Here is a 25,958-nt window from a genome sequence, read left to right as displayed (position 1 = left end):
TCTAATAGTACGCATCCGCCGACTTTCAGTTCCGAGGGCCGTGGCTGCGGCTACGGCATTTAGGGTTGCGCTAGCAACCGTGAAGTACCCTAATCAGCCGATAGGATATCTATTAAGGTATATTAGAGCCACCAGCTCTTCTCGATAAATTGCTGTTTCTTCCAACGTCCTCCCTACCCCTCTTCTTATCATCTACCTTGCCTCGATCTATGAAGATCGATACTTGCGCGGGGCCCTCGTAAATGCTTCGTCTTATTCCGCTCTCGTGTTTTCTTCGCAGATCCCTGATAACTTTAATCTATCTATCTAACGAGGTTTCGTGTATATGGTACGACGTTTTGCTTGTTGAAAATCTTTCTTGCCTCGGAAATATCGTAGAACTCCGTTTGCTTGAACTCGTTCAATGACACTTTACAAATGGATTATAACAGATCGCGTTATAAGAGCACAACAGTTTTTACTGTTACGTGCATGTTGTTATTTTTCGTTCGCGTAACAGGAGTTTGTATAGAGTTGAATAAGCGGAATCAATCGAACGTTAAAATAAAATTTCGTTCGACAAATGAAGAGGAGGCAAAGTGGAATTTTGTTGGAAACTTCATTCCTATTTTCCTATATATCTTATTTTCATCGTCTATAAATATTGAAGTAATTGTTTGAAAAAAAACTCTACATCTTTATTTATGTATATCCGTGACCTGCAGACGCTATTACGTAGAAATATTATAAACAAGGAGAGGTCCATTATTGTGCCTTGGAATATAAATTGTTTTGGGTTACAAGGTTTAGGAATAAAGGAATTAATAAATGGATTTCTATTTATATTCCTTGTAACCTTTAGCTAGAGCTATAAGGTTAACTTTTTTGACAATCTCCTTTTATTAAATAATATGTGAACGTGCTCCCTATCGATTCTATTGTATCGTATACTTATACTTATACCTTTATTTATTTCAATATATTTTTCCATTATAAATTCATTCACTCGTTCTTCTATCAGTCAACCTCAACATTAAATAATAATATATTATATTGTATATTATTAAATATACTAATAATATAATATATATATAATAATATACAACAGCAAAAAATAAATAATAATATACTTATACCTTTATTTATTTCAATATATTTTCCTATTACAAATTCATCCATTCGTTCGTCTATCAGTCAACCTCAACAATAAATAAATAAGAATTCTCAGTCCATAATCCTTTCAGGCAGGCAAATACGTTGAACTTCATTCGGTAATTTTACATTAATGATTGCTCTAATCCAACAGCGTTTGAGGAAGATACGTGTCGTATGAAATTTTACAGGCTATCTCAGTGTCGTATCTAAGACCCGAGGAAAGATTGACTCTCGTAATATACCTACAATTTTCTAAAAATGTTATAAGAAATCTCTTTAGACACGCCTGATTAAGCATAACCGTTGAAAATCGATTGAAGCGCGAATTGTAAAATTCTTTTTTTTATTATTATGTAACGCGTATAGAATTAAATACAATACAAGCTTAATTGAAATCGCTAGTTTCTACAATTACCTGCGATGTATACCGAAGACAGGAGAGTGGCAAAAAAGGCAACAGAGCATGGATGTAAGAATATGAAAAGATCAAGGAACGATGGACGTATGAACAGACTGTTGGAAAGCTTAATCCGCGTAAAATGATGTCGAGAATGATACATAGAATGTAGGAACAAACGAGTAAATTGCAAGAATATACCATGTCAGTGGTAGAACTAACAAGTTGGTTTATATTGTTAATTCAGTCGTCGGACGAGTAAAGATGAGAAATAATAAAAATTACACTCGGTCTTAAGGCCAAAAAAGATATAAAACTCGTACCATTGAAATAATCTTTTTTAGATTCAGTGCGCAATAAATTCACAATGCTAGAAACTTCGAAAGTATGAACTGGCATTCGTAACTTTTATCTCTAGCTAACGCTAACCATAATTCTGTTTAAAATTCATAGCGGGGAACTAAAGCGATTCACAGCTAAGCTTCTTCTAATTCTAAATTTTAAGGAATTCGCGTAATTCCTACTAATGTTATTCAATCTCGTTTTCTCCTATTAAAAGTAAAATCTGACGCTTTTCAAGCTCGTTTAGCTCAATTAGCGCAAGAAGTTCACAACAAGATAGATTCGTCATGAAAATGGAAAAGATCGATCGGAAAGATCAAGTTCCGGAATTAATATCGGAAATTTCAATTAAATTTAGTAAATTCCACGTTTGACCCGCTTTCTTCGATTCTCCTTAGTCGTATCAATAATTGCAAACTCACAAAGAAACATACACAATCGGAACAAAATATGCAAGCCCTATACAAGGAGCCTTATCTGAAACAAACTGTTGTCAAATATTAACGACTTTCATTTCTGCTTGAGATCGTATCAACAAAATATTATTCGACTATCTACAACTTCCATCTACCACACACGCCTCCGTTCGATATATTAACAATTAATTAGTGGTATTGTACCAAGTCAATCTGATATCGCGGAATAAGATCCTAAAAGGCAGGTGTACCAGCCGAAAGACATCTTCAACCTGGATCATAAATAGAATAGCGCCATCTCAGAATGAAACGAAATACTCTAAATTTTATAATCTAACATAAATAGAATAACATAAATTACTAGAATCATTTGTAATTCGACGACGCCAATCGAGGGTTAATTGCCATAACTTATCATAAATGTTATTCTTGCAAATAATTTTAACTAATTTTCGCCATGTACAACAATCGGTCGAAATTTAGAAACGGATCGAAAATGAAAAAAAATTTTGATCGAGTAATTGTTTCCTTGATACTTTAGATCAATTGATATATTTCATATAAAACCAGCAGGTGTTCTAGTACTTATGAACGGAAGTGTACGATCATATTCGTCCGATTCGATATCTCAGCGGTGGTTCGCACAAACGATAAATAGGACGCGACAAGGATGTCCAGCGTTTCGTGAACAAAAGGCAAAAAAACTATCGCTGCAATTAATCTCGTATTTTATAGGCCGTAATGAATTCAGATAGCTATCGTGTACAGAGGATTGTTCGGAGATTCTCTTATGAAAGTAAAAAAACAACAGAAGACGCAATTAAGATCGTGTGTAACGAAACGTGCATAAGTATTTGAATACTATCTTCTATAAATATTTGAATACTATCGTCTATAAATATTTGGAAACTTAAATGACTGTAAATATAGAAAAGTACTTGGAACGAAACTCTTTAATTTAATTTTCGTCCCAGGCTTTATCTCGGGCAGCTATATATAATTAGAAGATATTGATAAGAACAAAATACTTGACGTTAAGTATTATAAATAAAAAGAACAATATAACTGGAAATGGCTGAAAATTGATTTTGTGGAGACACTTGATTTAAGTGATGTTAAATGTGTCTATTCTCTGTTGAGATCTTAGAACGATCTAACTATAATATATATGTCCGCTCACATTCTAAAAGTTTCTATGAATTTTGTGAAATATCAGCCAGTTTTTACAGATAACGATACAACTAGAACAATACATTAGGTCGTCCGAAAAGTTTCTTTCGTTTTATAAGGAAATATTGGATGCGCAATATTTTCTGTTTTATATTATTTTATGGAATTACGTATGATCCATCTTGTTCTATCAAAATAAAGATCACAACGCTCGACAGATTAGCTTTCAGATTAGGTTTGTATAAAGATGTGTCGTTGTAAAAAACGTGTCTGTAAAAGAAAGACACTTTTCGGACAACCTAATAGATATATTCCCGGTTTAGGATTAAATTTAGCATTGATCACAGTTATGAGAAGAGCCAAGAATTTAACGTTAAAGATAGGACAAAGTAGCGAGTTACTGTAAAAAGCTAGGAAGAAGCAAAATCAGAAAAATCTGTGTCGTAACCTTCAAAAGAAACCTCCGAATGGAAAAACTCGGCAGGACGAGAAAGGTTAACAACATCATCCTCTCGGATTCTCGCAGTGTACATGAAAGTTTTCAAAGCCCGATAACCAACGTAACGACTAATTCCTATATTCTTGAAATCATAACTAGCTATTTAGAATTCTAAGTATTAGTTTCTGCTAGATCCCCTTCCGTTCCTTTGCCAAACTCGCGCGAAACGTTTAAGAAAACCGTGACTATAACAGTTCCAAGAGTACAGTTATCGAAGTAGATTTAAAAAAAGGAAAGAACTTCTTTCAAAATTTCTATAGTAATCAGTGAGAATCTTAGTTTTTAAATAAAAAGCTCCTTCGCGAATCGATCGTTACGATGATTCGCTGCAGAGCCGATCGTTACAGTCTTGCTGCGTCTCTCGCTCGAGTTCGCATAATTACCGGCCCGAAATGCTCATGTACACGTGGCTATCAAGACACCGACTTAAAGAAAGAGAGTAATTTTACAACTTCTGAAACTCAAGTTACAACTACCCCCGAGTATGACCGTTTTACTCGTCGAACGAAATGTACTTGCGTGCAATTGTGTCTTGTCGTTTCTCAAAGACTGTAACAGCAAAACATAAGTTTAAATGTTTATCTATATTTATAACGTATAGCGAATAAATCCGTAAAAGATTTGAAAGCTTAAATAAAGAAAGAAAAAGAAAACAAAAGAGATTGGTCGACTATGTATTAAATTATAATATCATAAAAAGAACGATAAAAGCGATCGAGCACGCATTACCGAGGCAAATGAGATACAACTAGAACGATAAGATCATTCAGAAAAAAGAAACGAAGATATTTAGGAAGGAAGCCATAACTCTGACGTGTAACGAAGTCTGCTAGTCGATACGACGTTTATGCTTTGTCTGGCGTGTCCGGTGTAATAAAAGAATGCAAATCTCAATGTCGGCGCGGGGATTTATCTGGACGCTGCCTCCGACACCGGATCCACGGTATATCCGGTCGCCCAGTGCCATCGTTTATCGTTTAATTAGGGACCAGAACGTTTAGGCGTGCGAAATTCTCGTTTTTCGCTTTGCACGACTTGTCATGCGCTTTGTCTTTCCTCTCGGAGAGGTTGAACGACCTACGCGGTAATCGCGATGACGGGCTCTGCTTCACCAAAAATATCGTTTCCTCGCTACCTCCGCCCTCTTTTTGTTCGCCAGAAGAAACAGATGCAGGTGATAGAAGGCAGAAGAAGAAAAGGATCCTCCCAGGATGAGATTCGTTCGATGATAATGGTTATCCGGTTCATAAAAATTCGTAGATGGAGACGGTATTCGAGAAAGAATCAGTGACATTGAATTCAGACGTATAGGTAAACCAATGCAACTTAAATATCTAAATTATACAAAGATACAATTTTATGTCGCTTATAATTTTATTCGTTTCTAGCTTTTCATTTATTCGATCTTTTCGGTACACTAAAAATTAACGAGGATAATCTTGTGTACTTTAGAGGATCCTACGTATTTTAATTCAAAGTCTTTCGATAAATTCAACTTAAGAACGTGTATTTAAACTTTGTAATTAATAAAAAGTATTAGTTGAGGAAGACAAGTTACATAAGTCGATACTTCACTTTTCAAATATGGAGTTTCCTTATTTGTGAATCCTCTATACTTGAAGTTACGTTTCTGTTAAAAACAGAATTCTACTGTTATTAAAGATTCTATCGTTATTTGTATTTAAAAGGATCGATCGAATCAACCTACCCGAAGTTGATTCGTCTCTCCTAACTTTTAATTTTACGACTATGGAAAAGTCTGGTTAAGGAATAACTCTAAACGAATCTATTAAACTTTTTCTAACGAATAACTTGAATCTTTTGCCTCGGCTTTTAAGAATAAATGTTTGAAAAAATATGTAATGGAAGTGGCGAATTTACAAAAGACAAGCAGCCACATAAAATATCTGAAATGCACAACCATCACGTAGGAAACACGAAAGCGTTTAGCGGCAGAATGCGAAAGACTCAGCTGCTTTCCCGCACCTAAAGCAAATTGACCACCAACCCTTGCAATTAAGGCGGAACTCGTCCCGAAAAGAGCGAATATAACGATTAGCAGGCGTGTTTTATGAACACGGGGATGGTCGAATCGTGTACCTTCGGTGATGTAATTGCAGGTAGGATAAATTTATCTGATAGTTATAACGCGCCTGGTAAATATCGCCAGATATAACATTGACATTCTAGCTGTGTAAGTACATATCGTATAAATGTACTTAGAATAAAATATCACTAACACATTACTCGCCTTCCCCATTTATCTGAAACTCTTACCGAGACATCTTCACAGAATTTCAATCTACGTATTTTCAACGGTTAATTGCACGCAGAAATTTTCCCTAGCGTTTGTAATTTTATGATAATTCTCAGCAAAACTACATTTTTCAAATATCTATAACGGGAGAACCGTAATTGACAGCAATGATTAAAAAGTTGAATTCTTCGACTAACAAGATATAAATATTTCTACAGATTATTATCGCAAGTATAAAATTTACATTCCTTTATACACACTATCGCTCAAAAACATTTACTACTTAAGTATCGCTGTTTTCATTAACATTCGAAGTTCTTCTATCAGTTTCGAAGACCTTGCTTAATTTGATTTCAGAGAATAAAGAATCGAAGGATACGGAGTTTAGTAGGTAACGAGATATCGATTTTATTATCTCAAATTGACTCTAGCAAATCAATTATACATTCGTACAGAAATAAAAATCATACCGGTTGGTTTTATCGATAATTAAAATATATCTTGCGAAAAATAATCAACTTTATCACCTTCAACAGATAGTATAATTTACCTGTAATTCCCAATTCGATGTAGTGAAGATATCAATGTCGCGGCGAACGAGAATTCAAACGAAAACGATGAAGATACCAGGTATCGAGCATCCTTCCCTCTGCACGATACTTGAGCTATTCGTTACTTATTCGTTGAATCAGAAATGACCTAATTCCAATGATAGGGTTAACAGGCGCAATATTCCTCGAGTGAATCACAAAGATAATTGGCAGGCGAAAGCGTCCAATTAAGACACCTTAATTACAGGGTTCCTGCGGACGGTCGTCTTATTCACTTTTTCCCCCGCGTATTTTTTTTTGTCACGACCAAACCTTTTCTTCATTTCTACACTCGGTGGCGACGGTCCTCGATCTTAATTACTTTCGCAGTCGGTTAATTGCGATTAAGGAACGTGCCCGGCAGGAGCCGGATTCTTAAAAACGAGGTAGTTGAAACATTCGCTTTCATTACTGTTAATTGTGAGCACCTTAATTAATTTGCGGACCCAGCTCGGTTCCAGTTTTGCGACCATCGTTCCTTTGAAGGCAATTTTTTTCACCACCCTTCTGAAGTATTAAGCCGATAACCAGTCAATCTTCCGCATCCGATTTGACGATTCGTTAATTAATTTCACCCCTCCGACGTCGGTGAAAATTCTGCGAATACGCATTTACGACCTACTTCCATGCAGGAAGTAATAATTGCAGCGCAAACTTGTTACTTGGTTCGGCTGGTTAGATTAAAAACGATACATAGTCGAGTCTTTATTCACCGTCAGCGAGAAACATCGATAAGAACACCGGCCAAAGTTTAAATGCGAATTTTCTGAGAGTTGAATCTTTTCAATTTCACTGATGCTTTTTGGGAATATACAGCAACTTTTAGTAACAGTGCTATTGTTCGCTTTACCCTAACGATATTATCGTTATGTCTTTTTCATCGTCGTTTTATAAATAACGCATATAACATACTTTTATTTACATTTATTCAGTCGTAATCTTGTCACCTTCGTTCCTTCTTTAAAATCGAAAAGTACTGCAAAGGGTGCAAGAAGATGAACGCGTTTCAAGCTTCCGCGTTCAATTGGCAAAAAATTATAAAGAAAACGCTCGAACAACATCTTCTCATTCTTAACATCAGCAAATTCGTTAATATGCATTCTAATTTTATAACAGACTCGGTACACTGTACGTATTACCCGAAATCGATTATATATTTGCATGAATTAAAATAATCTGTGTAAAATGAGAGTACCTTAAACCAGGACATTAATTTTTATACCTCGAAACATAAAAGTTTACAATCTGGAACGCGTTGAAATTCATTACCAATTGATCATATCAAAGATACGGAATAATATGAATGTCAAGACGAAGCAATATTCATTTCTGGTAAGAAACTGTCTCGTTAAAGGGAGAAAGATAAGCAGCTGCGGATGACGCTGAAGCCGCGGCGCGAAACGAGGATCAACTTAATAAATTATGCATCGTTCGCCCTTCTGACATTAAACCGACTTCAGGCATTGTCTTCGACGGCCATTGGAAGCGCGCACTTACAACCATTGTCGGCCCGCGAGCGTAACCTTTGTCTCCCATAATAAATGGCCGTCTCGTGCTGGGAACTAGTACCGAGTCGGCCGGTATCCAGAGTTAAACCAAGAAAAAAAGAGGTCTGCTTGTGATTTTGAATAATGTAGATCGTGAAAATCCGTGTTAACACACGAGGAGCCGCAAATGAACACGTTCGCCTGAACTTTCGTTCTATCGACTCAATCACGATCACGCTGACGCGAACACTTTCGTAGATCAAAGATCGCAGCTCCGACATACATTTTTGCATGATCGTTCAATTACTCGATGGAAAGGAGAGTCAACCTATCAGATTGTTGTACAAATTGGAATTTTAGTTCGCGTCTTTTGTTCCACGGCTAATTATTCTACAAATTGAGTACTCGAGCTATCGAGGATCTTGAGATACATGAAAATTACTATACTATACTACTTAGAGTATTATTGGATTAATAGGTTATTTGTCAAGCAATTGTGTGACCAATTAAGCTTCTCACGTATTAGATTCCTGCGTTTCTTGTTCGTAGTACTATAATAATTACCTCTATAGGGTAAAATAATTTTATTGGTAGAAATTTATAAATATGTAACTATTTATTTGTAAACGAACTTATTAGTATTAAGTTTTCTTTGTTATTCTTCTTACAGAACAAATTAACCAAATATCTACCATATGATAATGACCCAAACAAATTTTGAAGCTATGATTAGTCAATTAATCGAACCAAAGATATTTATATAAAAATATTAATTTTCTCCAACCGTAAACGTTTGAAACTCAAAATTCATCTTCCGTAAAGAGAAAAATTTGCTTGCTCAACTTTTACGATAATATCCTACCATTTGATCAAACCTTTCGAAAAAGAAGTTACACCAAAGATAACCATCACAGAATCGAATCGACTTCTCATTCCACGTAACATCAATACGATGTGATATCTTCATATATGCAAGATAATTTCTTCACCATAGGTCACAGGTGAGGAAGAAGAAGGAATGACTTTTTCCTTTAACGGCCACACGATTTGTAGATAATCGTAAACTGTGTATATATATATATTCTTCCTATTTTTGCAAGTTACCGATTGTGAAAGGGACATACGAGCGACAACGAGCGGCAACCTTAGGCGGCAACGAGCCCAGGAACGAGTTTGCATTTGTTTTACAAATGGACTGAGTACAGCGAGGGCAAGACGCGCCGCAATAAATGCCAACGTGATTTTATGGCACGATCAACTGATTTTTCGTTGCTGCGAACAACACCGCGAAACAATGAGCTCCGTTCGGAAAACAACACGCGCGCATTGGTTCGTACCGCATTGGCAATTTCTCTTTGCGCCCTTTGACGAAGTCGTTGGAAAAAAGCGACAGGTGATGAGTCCACTCGATCGATTTTTTATTCTCCTTTCGATAATAGTGTTACTTGCGTTATATCGGCGCTTTTAGACGTTTACCGATATTACACGGATTGTAAGAAGAAGTATGTTTAATAATTGTTATGGATATTTTCAGAATTTTTGTAACGAAAGAAAATTCAGGTTTGTCGTATCTAAGAAAAACGGTGTGATACCGATAGTATTTTGTGTAAAAGATTGTCTTGCGCTTTTTTATCATTTTAATATATTGCGACATTATCAAACATACGTGGAGGATATTCAAATTAACAGAGATTAGTTAATAATTAAAAGCGCTAATAATAAGGTTACTTAAATTATCATCGTGTGGATAATATAAGAATAATTATCATTTAACACTGGCGTAAGAAAATTTTCTTAACCCTAGAATACGAATGTTGGTAATTTTTATGAATAATAAGACCTTCGTTTGTCGAAAATAATATGTTTGATTAAAAGAGATTTGAAGCTTTCACAGGAAGATTAAATGTACGATATTGTAGCTGTAAAAGTAAAATTTTCAAGAAAATTCGCATAAAGTATTTGTATCCTAAGGTTAACAAGTAGATGGGAGGTCACAAATTCCCCTTCTTCGATAAAAAGAAAAGAAGTAAAGCATTTAAAAGATAACTTTGAACACGTTATTTATTTATTCGTTAAATCCATCCGGAGATTACAGTAAACGATAAAACATAAACTCGATGACCCAAAAATTTTTAATTGTCTCCACGTTGAAGTATGATAAGCATGACATCAAGATCGATCTTGGAAAGAATGTGATTTACATTAATTGTATGTTTACGTTACAAGCACGCTCGTATACGGTAAGAGGCAGTTGACAAAACTCGCTCGTTCGAACCGTTAACGATCTTGAGGACGATCGCCGATGCTATACACGTGTGACCTGTTTTACCCCAAAGATACCGCGATCGATAACAATCGTGACAACCGTTACTCACGCTCGAATTCGAACGGTTCGCCAGCCGATACCCTCTGCTATCTAATTATATCTAATTAACGTCATCTGCTATATAGATACGAAATGACAAACAGCCGACAGCCAAAGTTTCTATTATTTCTTTTTCCTTTACTAAAGCAAAATTGCAATTTGCGTGAAATAAAAACCGCAAGTTTCTATATTCTCCGATTATTTCAGGCGAAATCGAATCACATTTAAAGCGGAAAACGAGTCTGGTGTACTTAAAAAGGAAGAAGATATCTAAATACAGGAAATGCTACGTAACAACCGTATCTATCTGGAGAATTTATTTTTATAAAAATGAACGCGCGTCGAATGTCTTTTAATATTCAAAAACTTTACACGCGTGTAATATGTAAACGTAATATATAAAAATTTTCCACGGTTAGCGTAAACCATATTTTCGTAAAACAGCGTAGCCTCCGGGTGACATAAAAGTTTAGATACTTGTTTTAAAAGCCAAGAAATCAACGAAATCGGGCTTACCGTATTTCTCTTATCTGAACTCTCCGATACGAATATCGTAACGCGTCTAATGAAAATTCGTAATTAATTTTCCGATATGTTGGATGAAATTGTAAGTCACCGTGGGCCGGATGTCGTATTTACTTCATGTCTGCGCCGGCAAGGGACACGTTTGTCCCTCGACAGCCGTGGAAGGTACCGATGCCATAAGGCTATATACGTGCCTGTTCCAACCGGACACGGTAGCGCAGGGAGCGTACCGCATTTTATTTCACCTCTAATGATTCCTCAAAACAAGCTTTATGTCCCGGACGACTCGACCGTATTTGGCGCGGCGCTTTTATCGCAATGTTTTCTGTCTGTTCGTGTCTCGGACAGAACGGCGAGAACCTCCGACAGGTGGCAACTATCGGTCTCGAGACGCGAAAAAGAAGAACCGATCGTCGTTATGATATTTTTTTCATCACACCTTTTGTTCGAAACCTGCAAAGACCCGGCACCGCGAAGGAATACCAATTATACCGGCTTCGTTATTTGCGAGCTGCATCGATAAAAAACCACCGACTCAACTCCTCCCCCTATCCTTCTTTTACTTTTCCTTGGTTGCAGCAACAAAGAGAACGAAACGCGAAAACATTCCACCGAATGATCACGCCACGCGATTTTGCGCTTAAATTCACCGTGTCGGAATTTTATCATCGATTATGGATAGTTTTAACTTCTTGTCCTGGGATATCGACTTACGCTTGTGGTGTGAATTGGCAATTAACTATAACGAAGGCAGGCTCTACTTACAGCGATGTGAAAAAGTTTTTTATCGGATATATTTTTCACTTTGTATCTCGAACGAGAGATTTTGAAGAATTTAAGCAATATTGTATTACTATGTAACGGTGTTTATTGCTACTGCTTGCCATACCCTTACGTTCGATAGTAATTGATATTCGTTTAGATTCCAATCCCGCCTTTATTTTCAAATTATAAAATCGAATGCCAATTGAATATCGAGCTTACTATCGAGGCAATAAATTGTTGAAACCGAAGTTCGTATCTATGGAAAATCTCTAAAACAAACCACTACTTTCAACGAATCATGATTTGTTAAAGTTTAAAATTTAATCAACGTAATAACGGTAATCAGAACTGATAACTCTGCCAATGAAATTTCAAAATGTTTCGTACAACACACATACTATATCCATGAATGTATATAACGAATGTCTACAAGCGTTCGAATACTTTCGCGAACCTGTGTAGCGATTGCAACGAGTTTCGATCGATGAGATTTCTTGTATAAGGAAAGCAAGTCGACACCGTACATGCGTGTGTCGATCGATTAACGTGATTTTTCGTTAATTAATTACCAGGTGGAATGGTTGCGTGCACGATAACACGGCGATGTTCTGGAAAAGGCAAAGGCCGATTCGTCAACTTCCGATCAATTCGAATGGCTGTACCACAGTGACAGCGATCTAGCTCGTTTATATAATCAGCAGCAAGTTCCGTGCGATTCCGTGGCGACGGAAAAACAAACTCGAGACCGCGGAAAAGGCTAATGTGCCGAAGAAACGAGACGAACTCGTTCGGAATCGAATATGGTTTGACAGCGTACAGTAGGACCCGACAGAGAAAAACCGCCGGTCTTCCACGTGGAAAAAGTCGATGACAGTCAAAGGAGCAACGGCTATCCTTTTTGTTCGCAGGCTGCGACAGATGGCAGAGTTTTTCTTGTCGCTTCATTTAAAGTAATGCCGACTCTGTCCCTTTAACGGAAGGTTCGAATACAGATTGAGTCGCGTCTAATTTTCATTGAAAACACACTAATGACAAGAGCGTACGTTGTAGAAGAACTACATCCGTTACTATGCTGCGGCATTAAAAGGAATTGCCTTAGTTTTTACACATCGAACGAGCCTGCCTTTGAGGAAACGATTATTAGGAGTATAGCTGTCAAATAGGATTAGAAACGTATAGAAACCTGCGAAGTCGAAAATGATAGTTAGATCACGTACTTTCAAATGCTTACCTATTCGCAGAGAAGAACGTCAAGTGGATGGCCAACACGTTCTGTGTTTAGAAAGAAGCGGACGATAAATGGTGTTAAACGCGCGGCGATGATACTTTAAATCGAACTATAGTTTAAGTAAATATTGATTTAATTATATAAAGAAAGCCACATAAACAGCTGTAACAAAGATTACTTTTTTTTCACCCAATGAAAGTTTCCCTATCATGAACAACTCCAAGTGGCAATGAACGTGTTAATTCTACCGTCTACTGATTTGATCGATGGATTTCCCTTTCACTGGTCGGACGATTATTTTAATAGTTAAGCTTGGCTGGATAATACTCAATTAATAAATTACAAACGAAGGACACGAAAAACTATTTCTTTCGTAAGGTTCGAGCGTAAAGTTTGTAGACGATCGTAAACTGTACGTGATGCAACCAAGACCAACCGAATGGAATAATAAAACAGTAAACTAACCACGACGCTAATTATCACGAACGCACCAAAACATCGACGTTAGAAAGCGAAATTCAAATAAGAAGAAGATATTCCTCGTTTTTTCCGGGCGTTAGACAGAGTTCACGAGGTTAATCGAATACTCATGTCGCAGATAGTTTAGCACCCACTCGCTAACCACGCGGTCGTTTGCTTTCTCAAGTAACGTTCCTGTTTTTTCAAATAACCTGACTACCAGAGGCACAAGAAACGGCTGTTCAATGAACAACTCGTTCCCAGGGATCAAACGTTGATTCATAAGATAAGTTGAATTGTTTGCCTAGGCCCCGCCGATTCACTTCTTCAACCCATCTTCGGTATACATTCGCCCACGTATTCGCCTAGCTAGGGCAGCTCTTCTAGATCTTCTTTCTAAACTTCACATAACCATGCGGCTCTTCCAAGAAGGAAGAATAATAAGCTGAACGTCCATGCAACCGGATATGTTCGAACTTCGCTAAAAAACAGTGCGTGGTTGGCTAACAGAAAAGACGAATGTCGTTCGGTGAAGTTTATGCGAGATGATAGATTAAATATTACTCGTTTTACAAGGTGTTCTAGCTACATATAATTGCTTCTTCGATCAACCTTATAAATGTTTATTTTACAGTGTGAAATCCATTCGAAGCTTTCACGATGCTATTCGTGTACTTATTCGAGAATATAAAAGTAAAACTTGTAAACTACGCTTAGTATTTATGTTTCGAACATTATTTCTATCACCTATTCTTCGAAATATCTTTGTTTTCTTATGGTCAACGATCGTTAGCCAAAAAAATCTTTCAAGAATACGTTCTTCTACTTCTTTCTAGGTTCAAATCTATTTTCTTCGCGAATATTCTTGGTTCGTTCTGTTTCCAAGCTATCGCTCTATCTTTTACATGATCTACTTAAACATCTTTTTTCAATTGACGATCTATAACAATATCGTTATCATTGTTTCTTTTCTATTTGCTTAATATTCTATTCCTCTTTCATACCATTAACCTTCTCCGTATTGCGTTTCCCTTCTTTCATTTCACACGTCTTTCGTTATTCCAGTTATAAAGTTTATCCTAAGATATTCCCTAAAATTTTTATTTCTGTAATTTCTAGAAACGTCTTATTTCTGGCGCACCCATAGAACCATAGATATCGGATATTCGTCATAAATCATCTTTACACATTCTTATCTCTTGCCTCTTATTCCCATCTAATGCCTTATGTGCTTGCACTCCCAAGTATTAGCTAATAACAACGATACAATCTATAAATTGCTTTCAATCAAAAATTGTCAAAACCATCCTCGAACGTGAAGAAAAAGACTAATTTTTGTCATAATTACTGCCTATTGCGCAAGTTCATCGCTACACACGGACGAGTGTGTAACGACAATAGCGCTATTCTCATCGACCGTCTCTCATGCATCGGCGAAATATCTTCAGAAGGGGAGAAGCTCGTTACAGCTCGGTCTGATCGATTCTCGCATTCAACGGCAGGGGCGATACGTCAATGTTTAATTGCCAGCGCTGACGATTAACGCCGGTGTTAAACTGGTGGCTGTGCCGCGAAAATAGAAACGGAGCAGCGTTACCGTGGGAGAAAAGAATTGAATCGGCACCGGCAGAAATAAATATGTCCCGGCGCACGTCCGCCACGATCTTGTCTTCTCTGGTTCTCTAGGATCCTTCCGAGAAGCAGGCAGGAAGGTTGAATAGATCCGGAAGATCGTTTGGACGATAATTAACAAGGTACACCGAAGGTCGAAACGAGCGCGACTAATTAACGCTAACCGGAGCGCTCGTGAAGTTGAACCAGTTGATCCAGCGCGAGGTGAATCCCGAGAAAAGGCTCCAACTCTATTAAATAACGAGTCGACGGTAATTAGTCGTTAATTACGATACGCTATCAGGGAAACGCGAGGTTTACCGGTCGACGAAGACCGATCCGGGGAAACGAACAAAGCGGAGAAGAAGCGCGATTCTCCCGGTTTCTGTTCTTTCCCTTTCTGACAAGCACACGATCTCCACCAACTACCTCGAAGTCGCTTCAAAAGCGGAAGCCGATAAAAGGTCGCGGATCGTTGGATCAACAGATCCGATAACCGACGTTATTCCAATCGCGTCCAGTATTGAAAATTAAAATTTAATAGAATCACGTTGTGTCGATGCCAAAGGATCAGATAATCGTTGTTTCGTGATTTCCAGAGGTGATTGAATACACGCTGAACGTGTCGATCTAATCATCGAACATGACACTTGGTTGCAAATGACAAGCATCGAACAACCGATCTCCTGTTGATCAGAAATTAATAGGAAGGCTGACTGATAGCTTCTTCTTGACGGAGTCTATTTATCATTCATTTATCTGCTCTGTACATTCGACTGTACGTTGGTGTAAGTTCGATAGGAAATGTTCCTTCTACGGTCAATGAAATAAAGAAAGGAAGAAATCATAATAAACTTAATCTAAACTTTCTACTGTGTGACGAAAAATACTAAAAAGAAATGTTTAAAGGACTCCGTTGAAAAAGAAAGCGAAGAGTCTATCGGAAACGTCAGTTCGCCCGCGAAGCGACTATACGTATTTGGCGTCGAAAGTAGCAGTCTGTTCAATGTAGCAAGAAAAGATCAAATCTGGAACAATGAGCAATTTTCTCTTCTTACAACCTGCCTAGCGATTCCAAATACGTTCGTGGTCGAAGCTGGCGGGCTCGTCAGCATTTACGAGCGAGAGAGGTCTCGGGGTAGTTCACAGAAAACTTAGGTGTACCCGGGTAATAAATCGCGGTCGGTGCGTAAGTAAGACAAACGCATAATAAACAACCAGGACAGCGCTCGCGAGCAACGGAATGGCGAAGGTATCCGTCCCCGCTTAGCCGGTGAAGTTTCAAGTGAAAACTCGGATCGATGCGCCGGCAATAACTCAGAGAGCAACCTTTCGCTGCGAGAGCCAAGGAATGCCAACCAACGCTGCGCATCTCGTTTCTAGGAAACGATATATGAGCGTCGTGACATCTGGGAAATATTAGCATCCAAATTTGCGCGGTTGAAACGGGATCCAGATAATTTCGTTCGCGTTTGATGAAGAATTATTGTCCTTCGTTTGAAGTGTATATTTAACCAGGTATCAGCCGAAGAGAGCCGTGCAACCAAGCAAACATATAAATCACCGATAAATCGATCATCCTAACAATATTCCCGTAGTCGGTTACACGGACACTAATGTAATTTCAATCCCGAGTACGACAGATCGATGTTTCGGGGAATAATTCAAAATTCATATTATAAATAAACAAGTAATAAATATTGGGGATGAAATATAGCCGTTGACAGGGGTCGAAGTATATGAATGACACGCGACACCATAGATACATATATGCATATATAAATGACCAGCATGAAGAGTTAAAGCGTGTCGTCATTAATCAGTAAACACGATGTCACATGTTATTTCAGATGCTGAACAAAAAGTTCGATAAATGTCTTATAAGAGTGTTAAAAGAAGTGTATAAATGGTACGTTATAAAATAATTATATATTCCGATACAGCGCTTTGACATTTTTCACGCTTAAATATTCAACTTATTCTTAAGTAAACCAACTTTGGGCTAATTTATGCAACGATCCTAACGCGTACTATAATGTATGAAAATGTGCATATATTACATCAAATGTTCCTTGCTTTCAGTATGAGCACAACGTAGAAACCGGTCTACTTAAAACAAGTAAAAGGTTTGCGATAGAATGCCGTGCGACTGATTCCTGTATGTCGAGACTAGATTACAAAGGGTCAAATCAAAGTGTCGTGTGCAACGCATATGCGACAGTGTTGGCGATAGTTCTAATAATATCAATTGATGAATAGCATGTAAGTTTAGACTTTAAAGACTTGTCCCCTCTAAACGTACAATATACCTAAGTCTTGCGCAGAAACAAATATTACACGCATCTTTCATAATTAATTACGAACTAAATAGGGAGCATATGCGCAGAAGACACAAGCTGGAATGAATCTTACGGTGAAAGATTAGAGAAAATACCTTGTGTCAACTTCGTCATTCTAAACGTAGCTCGCGTTACAGACATAAGGATGGGATTAGGTTCAACACGTATTCTAAAACCAAAGTTAATTCCAAGACTCAAGTTTCTTCGTATACAAATTAATATAAGATTCGAATTTCATATAGTTCCAACGCTAATTATAACAATCGTTACCCTGGTCGTTGCATTTATAAAATCTTTAATTCAAGCGAGTTGATTTAATGGATCTTAGATCAAGTAGAACCTTAAAAATTCAAAAATTTAAATATAATTGTCCGGATTATTAAAGGAATTCTGAAGGTAATCTGTCTACCGTTTAACAAATAGATAATTATTATACATATGGAAATGCAAAAATATATAAAACGTGTAATAATATGTAAGGGTACATAAAATATGCAAAGTAGAGCGCTCATTGTAATATCTATATTTTATATAGGAAGGGTGGGACGAATCTCCATTAGTTATTATTTATAAAAATGTGAATGCTCGCAAATAGTTGCAATCTATGAACGAGGAACAATAGTATTTTTAAAAATAGCACAAAGCTTTGCTATCCACGCGAAGATGAAGAAACGAAATGATACATAGACCAAGTCGTTCAAGCGATTTCACACTTTTCGATAAATCAAACGATCATTTTGCCTGATAGGAACGTGAAAACCAAGTCGACCACAAAAATATAAATCTTCTCGTATATCCTAATAGTGTTAACTCTCGGCACGTTTAATTTCGCGTGCTGTCACCCGCTAATGGATTCACTCTAAACTTCTACAGAGATTTCATGGAATCTCACCAGAGAACATTACGAAGCTTGTCCATTGGTAAAGGGAAAAACGGGAAGCCACTTCGCAATGACAGCGTTATGAATCTCGTACTTTTGTGCACAGACTCGTTGCTTGTAAAATTACGCAGCCCCAAAATTACGAGATTGTTATAGAAAGTCACCGAATAAGCTACCGATCTATCATCCTTTGCTCGAAGAGCTTTGCGCTAGACGAAACTCTCTCTCTCTCCTTTACATTTTCTCTTTTCATCTCTGTTCCCCCTTTCGTTAACTCATTTTTGTTTTCTTGCGTGCGTCTCATACCCGACGCTGTTCCTTTTGCTAACACGTTGCAGTTTTCCCCTTATTTCACGTGCAACGCCAGAAAGAACTCGAGATTTACAACATGGCCTAATACACTCGCAACGAGAGGACGGCTATACGTCATCCAAAGCCAGCCGGAATTTATCGTATAGCCGAGTTAGTGCGCACCAAGTACCACCACCGTCGACTACATGCCTTACGCCAAATCTAAACACCCGGATATAGTCTGATGAATTATGACACCTTCGCTCTATCAACGATGTGCTCTTGCTTCTTGTACATCTTTGTAGCAAACATTAATGAATAAATCTTGCGAATGGTTGGCCTCTTAACAGCGCGTTCGAAAAGGAGGATCGTACATACAGAGAAATCACATATCATTTTCATTACTGGCACAGTGAGATATTCTGAGAAGTATAATTTATTAATGGTATTGCCGAAGGAAAGCTCGTGGGCTGATAAATTATTTCCCAATACTGATCAGAAGAGAAATCGTAGAAACGTAGTGGTACTCACGTAGTAATAACGATCACATAAATTTCAGAATGACGATCAATGGCTACTGATTAACCATACAATATACGCCATCCAAGGAGTAATTGGAGTAGTATAAGGCAAAATTCCAACACTCGTAAAAATTGAAGACACAGGAATTAATAATAACCTCTGTTGAAAAGTACACAGTGCACAGTCACCCATTATCTAATAATGCTGCTTAATGTAGAATAGCTCTTGGTTACGGACAACTGTTGTACGGTATTTTCGAGCCCAAGTCGATTATTCTTTAATAAGATAGAGCAATCCTTATTGAATGCAATCTTGCAATCTTTATTGAGTACGATGTGCGCCAATCATTGATGACAATACATCACTTGATCTCTCTTGTACTTAGCGGCAATCCTTAGTAAGTATAGTCAATAGAAGAATCATAAAATTATATCATTTAAGTTTTATGTATTGAAACATTTCTACGAACGAATTGATAAAATCTGAAAACGTAGCTAGGAGCTACACGTAGCATACCTTGGTACAGACTTTATCGAATAAAGTAGAGGACTACACGCAAACTCAGACGCAAGGATACCAATACCGAAACGCATTTTTTAACAGGACACGCATAGCGTGTCACGATATTACAGATAAACATCGTAAGAAACGATATCATCGAAAACGATAAACCGATATCCACCAACGTACTTATCACGATGAATCTTATCTTCGCCCTTCATAAGAAATTCATTTATATTCACAGAAGCCACCCCGACACGAGGGAAAGAAAACGAAGAAACATCGAATACTGTAACGCGACGCACGATGACACACGAGGTGGCTATAATTCGTGGCGACACGCTTACGAAATTCTCTTGAGTTTGGACTGATTACGGAAGGAGTTAAGAAGAAACGCGATACTCGAGGAAATTATGAATTTACAATTCGGCCGGTATCTTTCTTCCTGCGATCCGATCGGAGATCGAGAAAAGAAAGGAAAAGAGAAGAAGAGGAAAAAGAAGAAAGAAAAAACGGTAGGATCACCGGGCCTCGGGGCCGATCTTATCCCCGGCGTCGTGGCATCGGCTGCCTACGCACGAACGTCCCCGGTGTCTTGACAGACGTCTGAATGTGCATGCGCGCAGCTGCATTTCACGCGAGACACCCACCGGCAATTATGCGCATGGTGAAACGCACGAGGGTGAAAAAGAAATCGCGAAAGCCCATGGCGGGAGCCAGGCCGCGTATAACCGCGCACCAGAAGGCTGCGCGTACACTCTATACGTGGAAAAGACCACGACGACTATTTGTCAACTGTTGAGAGACGGCAGCGGATCTTACCCACGGACTCCTCTTCTCTTCTCTTCTCTTCTCTTCCCTCCGCTTCTCTTCTCTTCTTTTCTCTTCTCTTCTCGTGGAACGGAGAAAAAGCGGTGGAAAGAGAGATAGGAAGAGAGAGGACACTTCCCCTTCGCCAGGCCAAGAGAACGGGGCACGTACTTCTTACGTGGATCGCGGGTACAAATCGTCGCGGTAAGATCAAAAACCAAGCGTACGTTCGCTTTCAGTGCCGTGCCGACAACGAGGCGACCAGATAATCCGCCGTATAATTTCGTCACCGAGGAACGTGGCTCGCTATAGCTGAAAACCCCTTTTAGATCCGGTGGAAACATCGATTCCCTGTGTAAATATAACGCCAGAGAAAAATATGAAGTGGTCGATTCGAACAAGATGCTTTTTCAGGAATGACGTTGCTCCGATACAGGTAATACGTATTGTACGATATAAGAAAGTCGAGACGTACGATTGTGTGCCTACTGACAGAGAATTTGATAGTAACGAACAGTTTTGTTCGGTATCGCGTGTAAAATCGAAACGATTACTTCTGATAGACTACGAACAGCTGGGCTTTCAGATTTATGATGTACCAAGAGGAACAACGAGATTGCACAACGGTGCATTTCAGTTCCAAGCTGTTACTACTCGACAGCCAGTTTTATTACGCATCTGGTTGATGAAATAATAGAGTCGAGGTCTAATACGGCCGTCTGGTATTTAAATATGGACCGATCGTGACTATTGGTAACCGCATGAGCGTGAACGAGAACCATCGATATACGTTGCTCCATACTACGCGAAGAAATATAAAAACGCAGGGTTGTCCGGCCTCCTTCGAACATTGTGCGTTCGCGAGCGCAGCCGCAATTCGAATGCCATACATTTTCTCTCTCTCCTGTTCGCGCTAGTCTCGCGTGCTGCTCTAGTGGGAAGCAATTTTTCTAAAGGCGGGCTAAAATAACCGTTCTCTCCGCGTAGGTACGAGGTTGACGCGGTATCAGCCTTGCAAGGCTGCTTCTGACAAGGCGACCTCGTTCGAAGTCAGATAGTAAACTCGTTGTAACGTGACATTCTCGAGCGTGCATTCAACGAATCGCCGGTGTCCAGACAAGCCACGTGAGATATTTTGCTCTTATTTTTTATCGGATATCGAGTATGAAATCGGTCGGGCATTACCCGTAATCATTCAGAGGTCTGCGAAACACACAGCCGGTCGAGCGATATACGTGAATACGGTTCTCTGTATGATTTTGATCTGCCATAATACTAGCGCGGCTCTATTGACGGTAAATGCAATACAGCTGTCTTCGTATTTCAATTGCGTATAGCTCGGCTTTGAATGCACCGGACTGATACGGATAATCGAGACTGCACGTATGCATCGATAAACGATGGAATTCCTTTCTTTTATTTCGCTCTTTTCTCGCAAAAGAAATATTAAACAGGAAACGATAGCACGGTTTGATCGATGTCTTAAAATATTCGATCTTATTACATCACGGACTACGAAACTGGTACGGGCAAGACGAATGTTTGTTCCTCGGATTGTTCGCTAGGAGACATTCACGTCTGCCGTTAACGTTTGAAACGAAAAATATAGAAATACGCAACGTAACGCGATACTTGAGCGTGTTTTACGATAAGTTTACGGATTTCGTGCGTTACGAGCGAGTGAAACTGTAACGAAGCAACAAAATAACGAAATTTCTTCTCTAGACATTATCGGTTTTTAGCTTTGAAACTTCGAGTTGAGAAACTGAAGGAGAAACACGCGTAAAGATGAAAAATTTCGCAAGCCGTATATATGGCCCGTAACGTAACACGCTGTATGGTATTTCCCATCGCAATTATATCCTTTCCGTAACTGCAATTACACCAGCTGCTTATTTCGCGTAGCACTTTTTTCGGGTATATGCCAGTATCCTTTATAGTTGCTAAGGTATCATTCACACCGTAAACACAACTTAATTCTACACACTACACTTCGGGATTCAGGGACAGATGTACGTATTTACCGTCCGTCACGATCGCAATTTCCATCACCATCTCCATCATCATCATCTTCATCATCATCATCATAATCATCATCATCCAGATCGGACCTCCCGGCAATACACGTATCTCTGTTGAGGAATCTAAAAACGAGTCATGCGAACGTATGTAATACCAAGAATCGAATGTAATTGGGGGAGGAAACGCGAGGCCCCGGTCGCGCAATGCTCATGGCAACGAGACCTTATGCATTATTGTTCGCGTTAAACGTATCTTGGAATTTCTTGGAATTACATTTACCAAAGTTACGTGTATCGTATACGGCACTCTACTTAACAAACATCTGCTCTGGACTCGAAGAAATCAGACATCGGACTCCCCTTTCTCTCGTACGCACACATCCACCAACGTTGATTATGCATAATTATTTGTTGCATTTTGAAATCAACTTCTCGCTCGTTTCCATACACGTATAATTCAATACGAAAGATTCTGACGTGTTCGCTCGTTTCGTTTTTTCGCGAAGGCTGATAGAAAAGCACATTTTATTTAATCCTAATTAAAATTGAAAATAGGGAAATCAGGTTGGATTTTCTACCTTTTTTATATTCAATTTCTTCTATCGTCTAAGCGCTACGTTGAAACACTAAGAAAAATATAAAACGCGTAAAATTGCGTTTACGATGTTTTAATTGTAACAAAACACGGATGAATGGATAATCCAGATACGCGTCGGAAGGAAAGCCGATTGTTCGCCGTAACGAGCGAAAGTTGCATAACCCATCGAAACTATAGTCAACAGGCACTCCCCCATTATGAAATTCCAGCTTAATAGGCTTCCGGCTAAGCGTGCGTGCCTGATCGGACCAGGCGGCCTAAATTCCATCCGATCCTGCTCTAATTGTCATTCAAGTTACCGCGGCAAAGTTTTCTTTCCAGTCAAGTTTTTCAACCGTGATCTCGCAACGAGACAGACAGCCTAAGTACGGCCGCGTACCCGCTAAATTCCAACGAAACCGGACCATGAAGTGCAACGAACAAACTCGACCTTTGTCACAACTTTGCCATTCTGAATGTCCAACGATGCGTAGACATTCTACGACGCGCAGACATTCCACGACGCGCGTGTAACGCTCTACCCATTCGTATGCCAATCGTAGAATCAATTAGAAGCAACGCTCGAACATCTCGCCTTCCTAATATCGCCGACGCTATTCAAGTCTAGCAGAGTGTTTAGACAAAAGATTTATTTGTTCGCGCGCATACGCACGCGTGTCGCGATAGGATCTGTAACGGCACATGAGTAAAGGACAATTCAAATCATGTTGTTGTTTTGCCTCGGAGTATCAAGATCGTTAGGATACACGTAATGTAATAATAAATAAACTCCGGGCAAAATAATGTCGCTTCTACGTGCAACCGTCGAACAAAGACAAATTTAAATTTTCCGGCTCTTCCCCAACCGGTATAAATAAACGGACGCGATCGCGAGCGAATCAGTGTATACCGAGCATCTACAAATTGTCGATCATTATGTGCGACTTATCAGCGAGCAGTTATACAATGTCTTGGCGAATACGTTTGTGCAAGCGTATTTATATTTATTAATTTATTTAATTCTTTTAAATATATTTAACGGGTTGCAACAGCAAGTTATCGTTATTCTATATTACAGTCCTCTACAAGTGCTCTACATTGTGAACCGGAGTAAGAGAAAACGTTTACAACCGGCCGGAAGCTATAAGATTAATACAAGAAACATTTTTGCCAAAAATACCAGCCTATCAGATATACACCGAAGTATTCAACAAGACGCGTATATTCCAACTGATATATTTATCAGACAACAGAAAAAGCGCTTCTGGCCGAGCTTCTTCGACCTCATCCCAAGGATATACAGGTGAACACGATTTACTCATAATTGAACTCATCGCAGATGAAGAAGAAAGTTCCCAGAGATTCGGAAACTTTCTTTGACCAGTTGATCGGCGGAGCTCATCACGCGGAGCGGACGAAAAATGATAAGCGGGTAGGACAATTTAAAAATTATGACTTTAAAGCTATGAGGGTTTCTGCGAAGTCAAAGGAAAAATGTTCCCGCTGCAGAACCCGAAAATCTAAAAAAAGCGGAACAACGGAAAATCGCGAGGTGCACTGTTAAAAGAGCAATTCGCAGGAACGTAAACGTAGCAAAAATCGAATACCCGCGATGAAAGCGGTGCAAATAACAATAACCGAACGACGGAAGAAAACACCAGGAATAGGTACGTTACGCGGCCTGAGCGAAGAGTCCGATTTCCCGACTGGTTTCAGGCAAGTTTCCGTTAAGAATCGTAAATTGTCGGACACAGGATGTATCGGCAACTTTTAAAATAGCGATGACCAAGGAGAAAATAGTGTAAATAATTTTATAAATATAACTTAATAAAAACGTTATCACTGGTAAGGGGTGATGTAGCGGCACATTAGTAGAGGACAATTCAAATCACGTTGTTGTTTTGTCTCGGACTATCAAGATCTTTAGGATACACGTAATGTAATAATAAATAAACTCCGGGTAAAACAATGTCGCTGCTACGTGCAACCGTCGAATAAAGACAAATTTAAATTTTCCGGCTCCCCCCCCCCTCCCCCAACCAGTATAAATAAACGGACGCGATCGCGAGTGAATCATTGTATATGTGCGAGTTATCAGCGAGCAGTTATACAATGTCTTGGCAAATACGTTTGTGCAAGCGTATTTATACTTATTAATTTATTTAATTCTTTTGAATATATTTAACAGGTTGCAACAGCAAGTTCTCGTTATTCTATATTACAATCCTCTACAAATCCTCTACAGATCTCTCGTCCTCAATCATATCGTGCAATCGCAATTAACCGCGAGTTCGCACGTAACTACCACCGAGAAACGTTCCAAGATCCCACGTACGGATCGATCCCTGTGTGCGAGCTCTTGTTCGAGAACCGATCGGGAACATTTCCAGGCAACCACGTAGCCGCCTTGGTGTTACGCGGCTAACGATCAATTAGGAGGCAACCACGACGAATCAATCGACGGGGAAGAAGCAACGAGCGACCACGACGGAGAAGGGAGGAGTAGGAGGATCGAGATCCCTAGGAACCGATCCCCTTGCGAGGTCGATGCTACTAATTCCTCGGGGTCGAATCGTGCCGAGACCATGCTCGCGATTGGTCCACGTCGGTGGCGGCCCCTTTTGTTCTTTTCACCAAGAACCGGCGATATGTGTAGAGCAACCTGACGACGATCGTGATATGCCAACTGGCGCCCACGCTCCTGCGACTTGAGACACGTTCCTGTGCTACCTTCTCGGCCCTGACCTGCCATCACCTCGTGCACCACTCTTT

General features: G+C 39.0%; 1 protein-coding gene and 1 long non-coding RNA gene across 4 annotated transcripts in view; one reads left to right on the top strand and one right to left on the bottom strand.

The window, feature by feature from the left end:
• LOC126915615 (UPF0489 protein C5orf22 homolog) overlaps positions 1-25,958 on the bottom strand; it is a 322,696-nt gene that overhangs the window by 287,535 nt on the left and 9,203 nt on the right. The window lies entirely within an intron of this gene.
• On the top strand, positions 23,957-25,387 carry LOC126915629 (uncharacterized). The gene is made up of 2 exons (XR_007710269.1): positions 23,957-24,180; positions 24,265-25,387. It is a non-coding gene; the product is annotated as an uncharacterized LOC126915629 (long non-coding RNA).

Source organism: Bombus affinis, chromosome 1 (genome assembly GCF_024516045.1).
Source record: "Bombus affinis isolate iyBomAffi1 chromosome 1, iyBomAffi1.2, whole genome shotgun sequence".
In the NCBI taxonomy this organism is placed as follows: domain Eukaryota; kingdom Metazoa; phylum Arthropoda; class Insecta; order Hymenoptera; family Apidae; genus Bombus; species Bombus affinis.
Note: the sequence above shows the minus strand (reverse complement) of the source record. Positions and strands in the feature narration are given on the sequence as shown.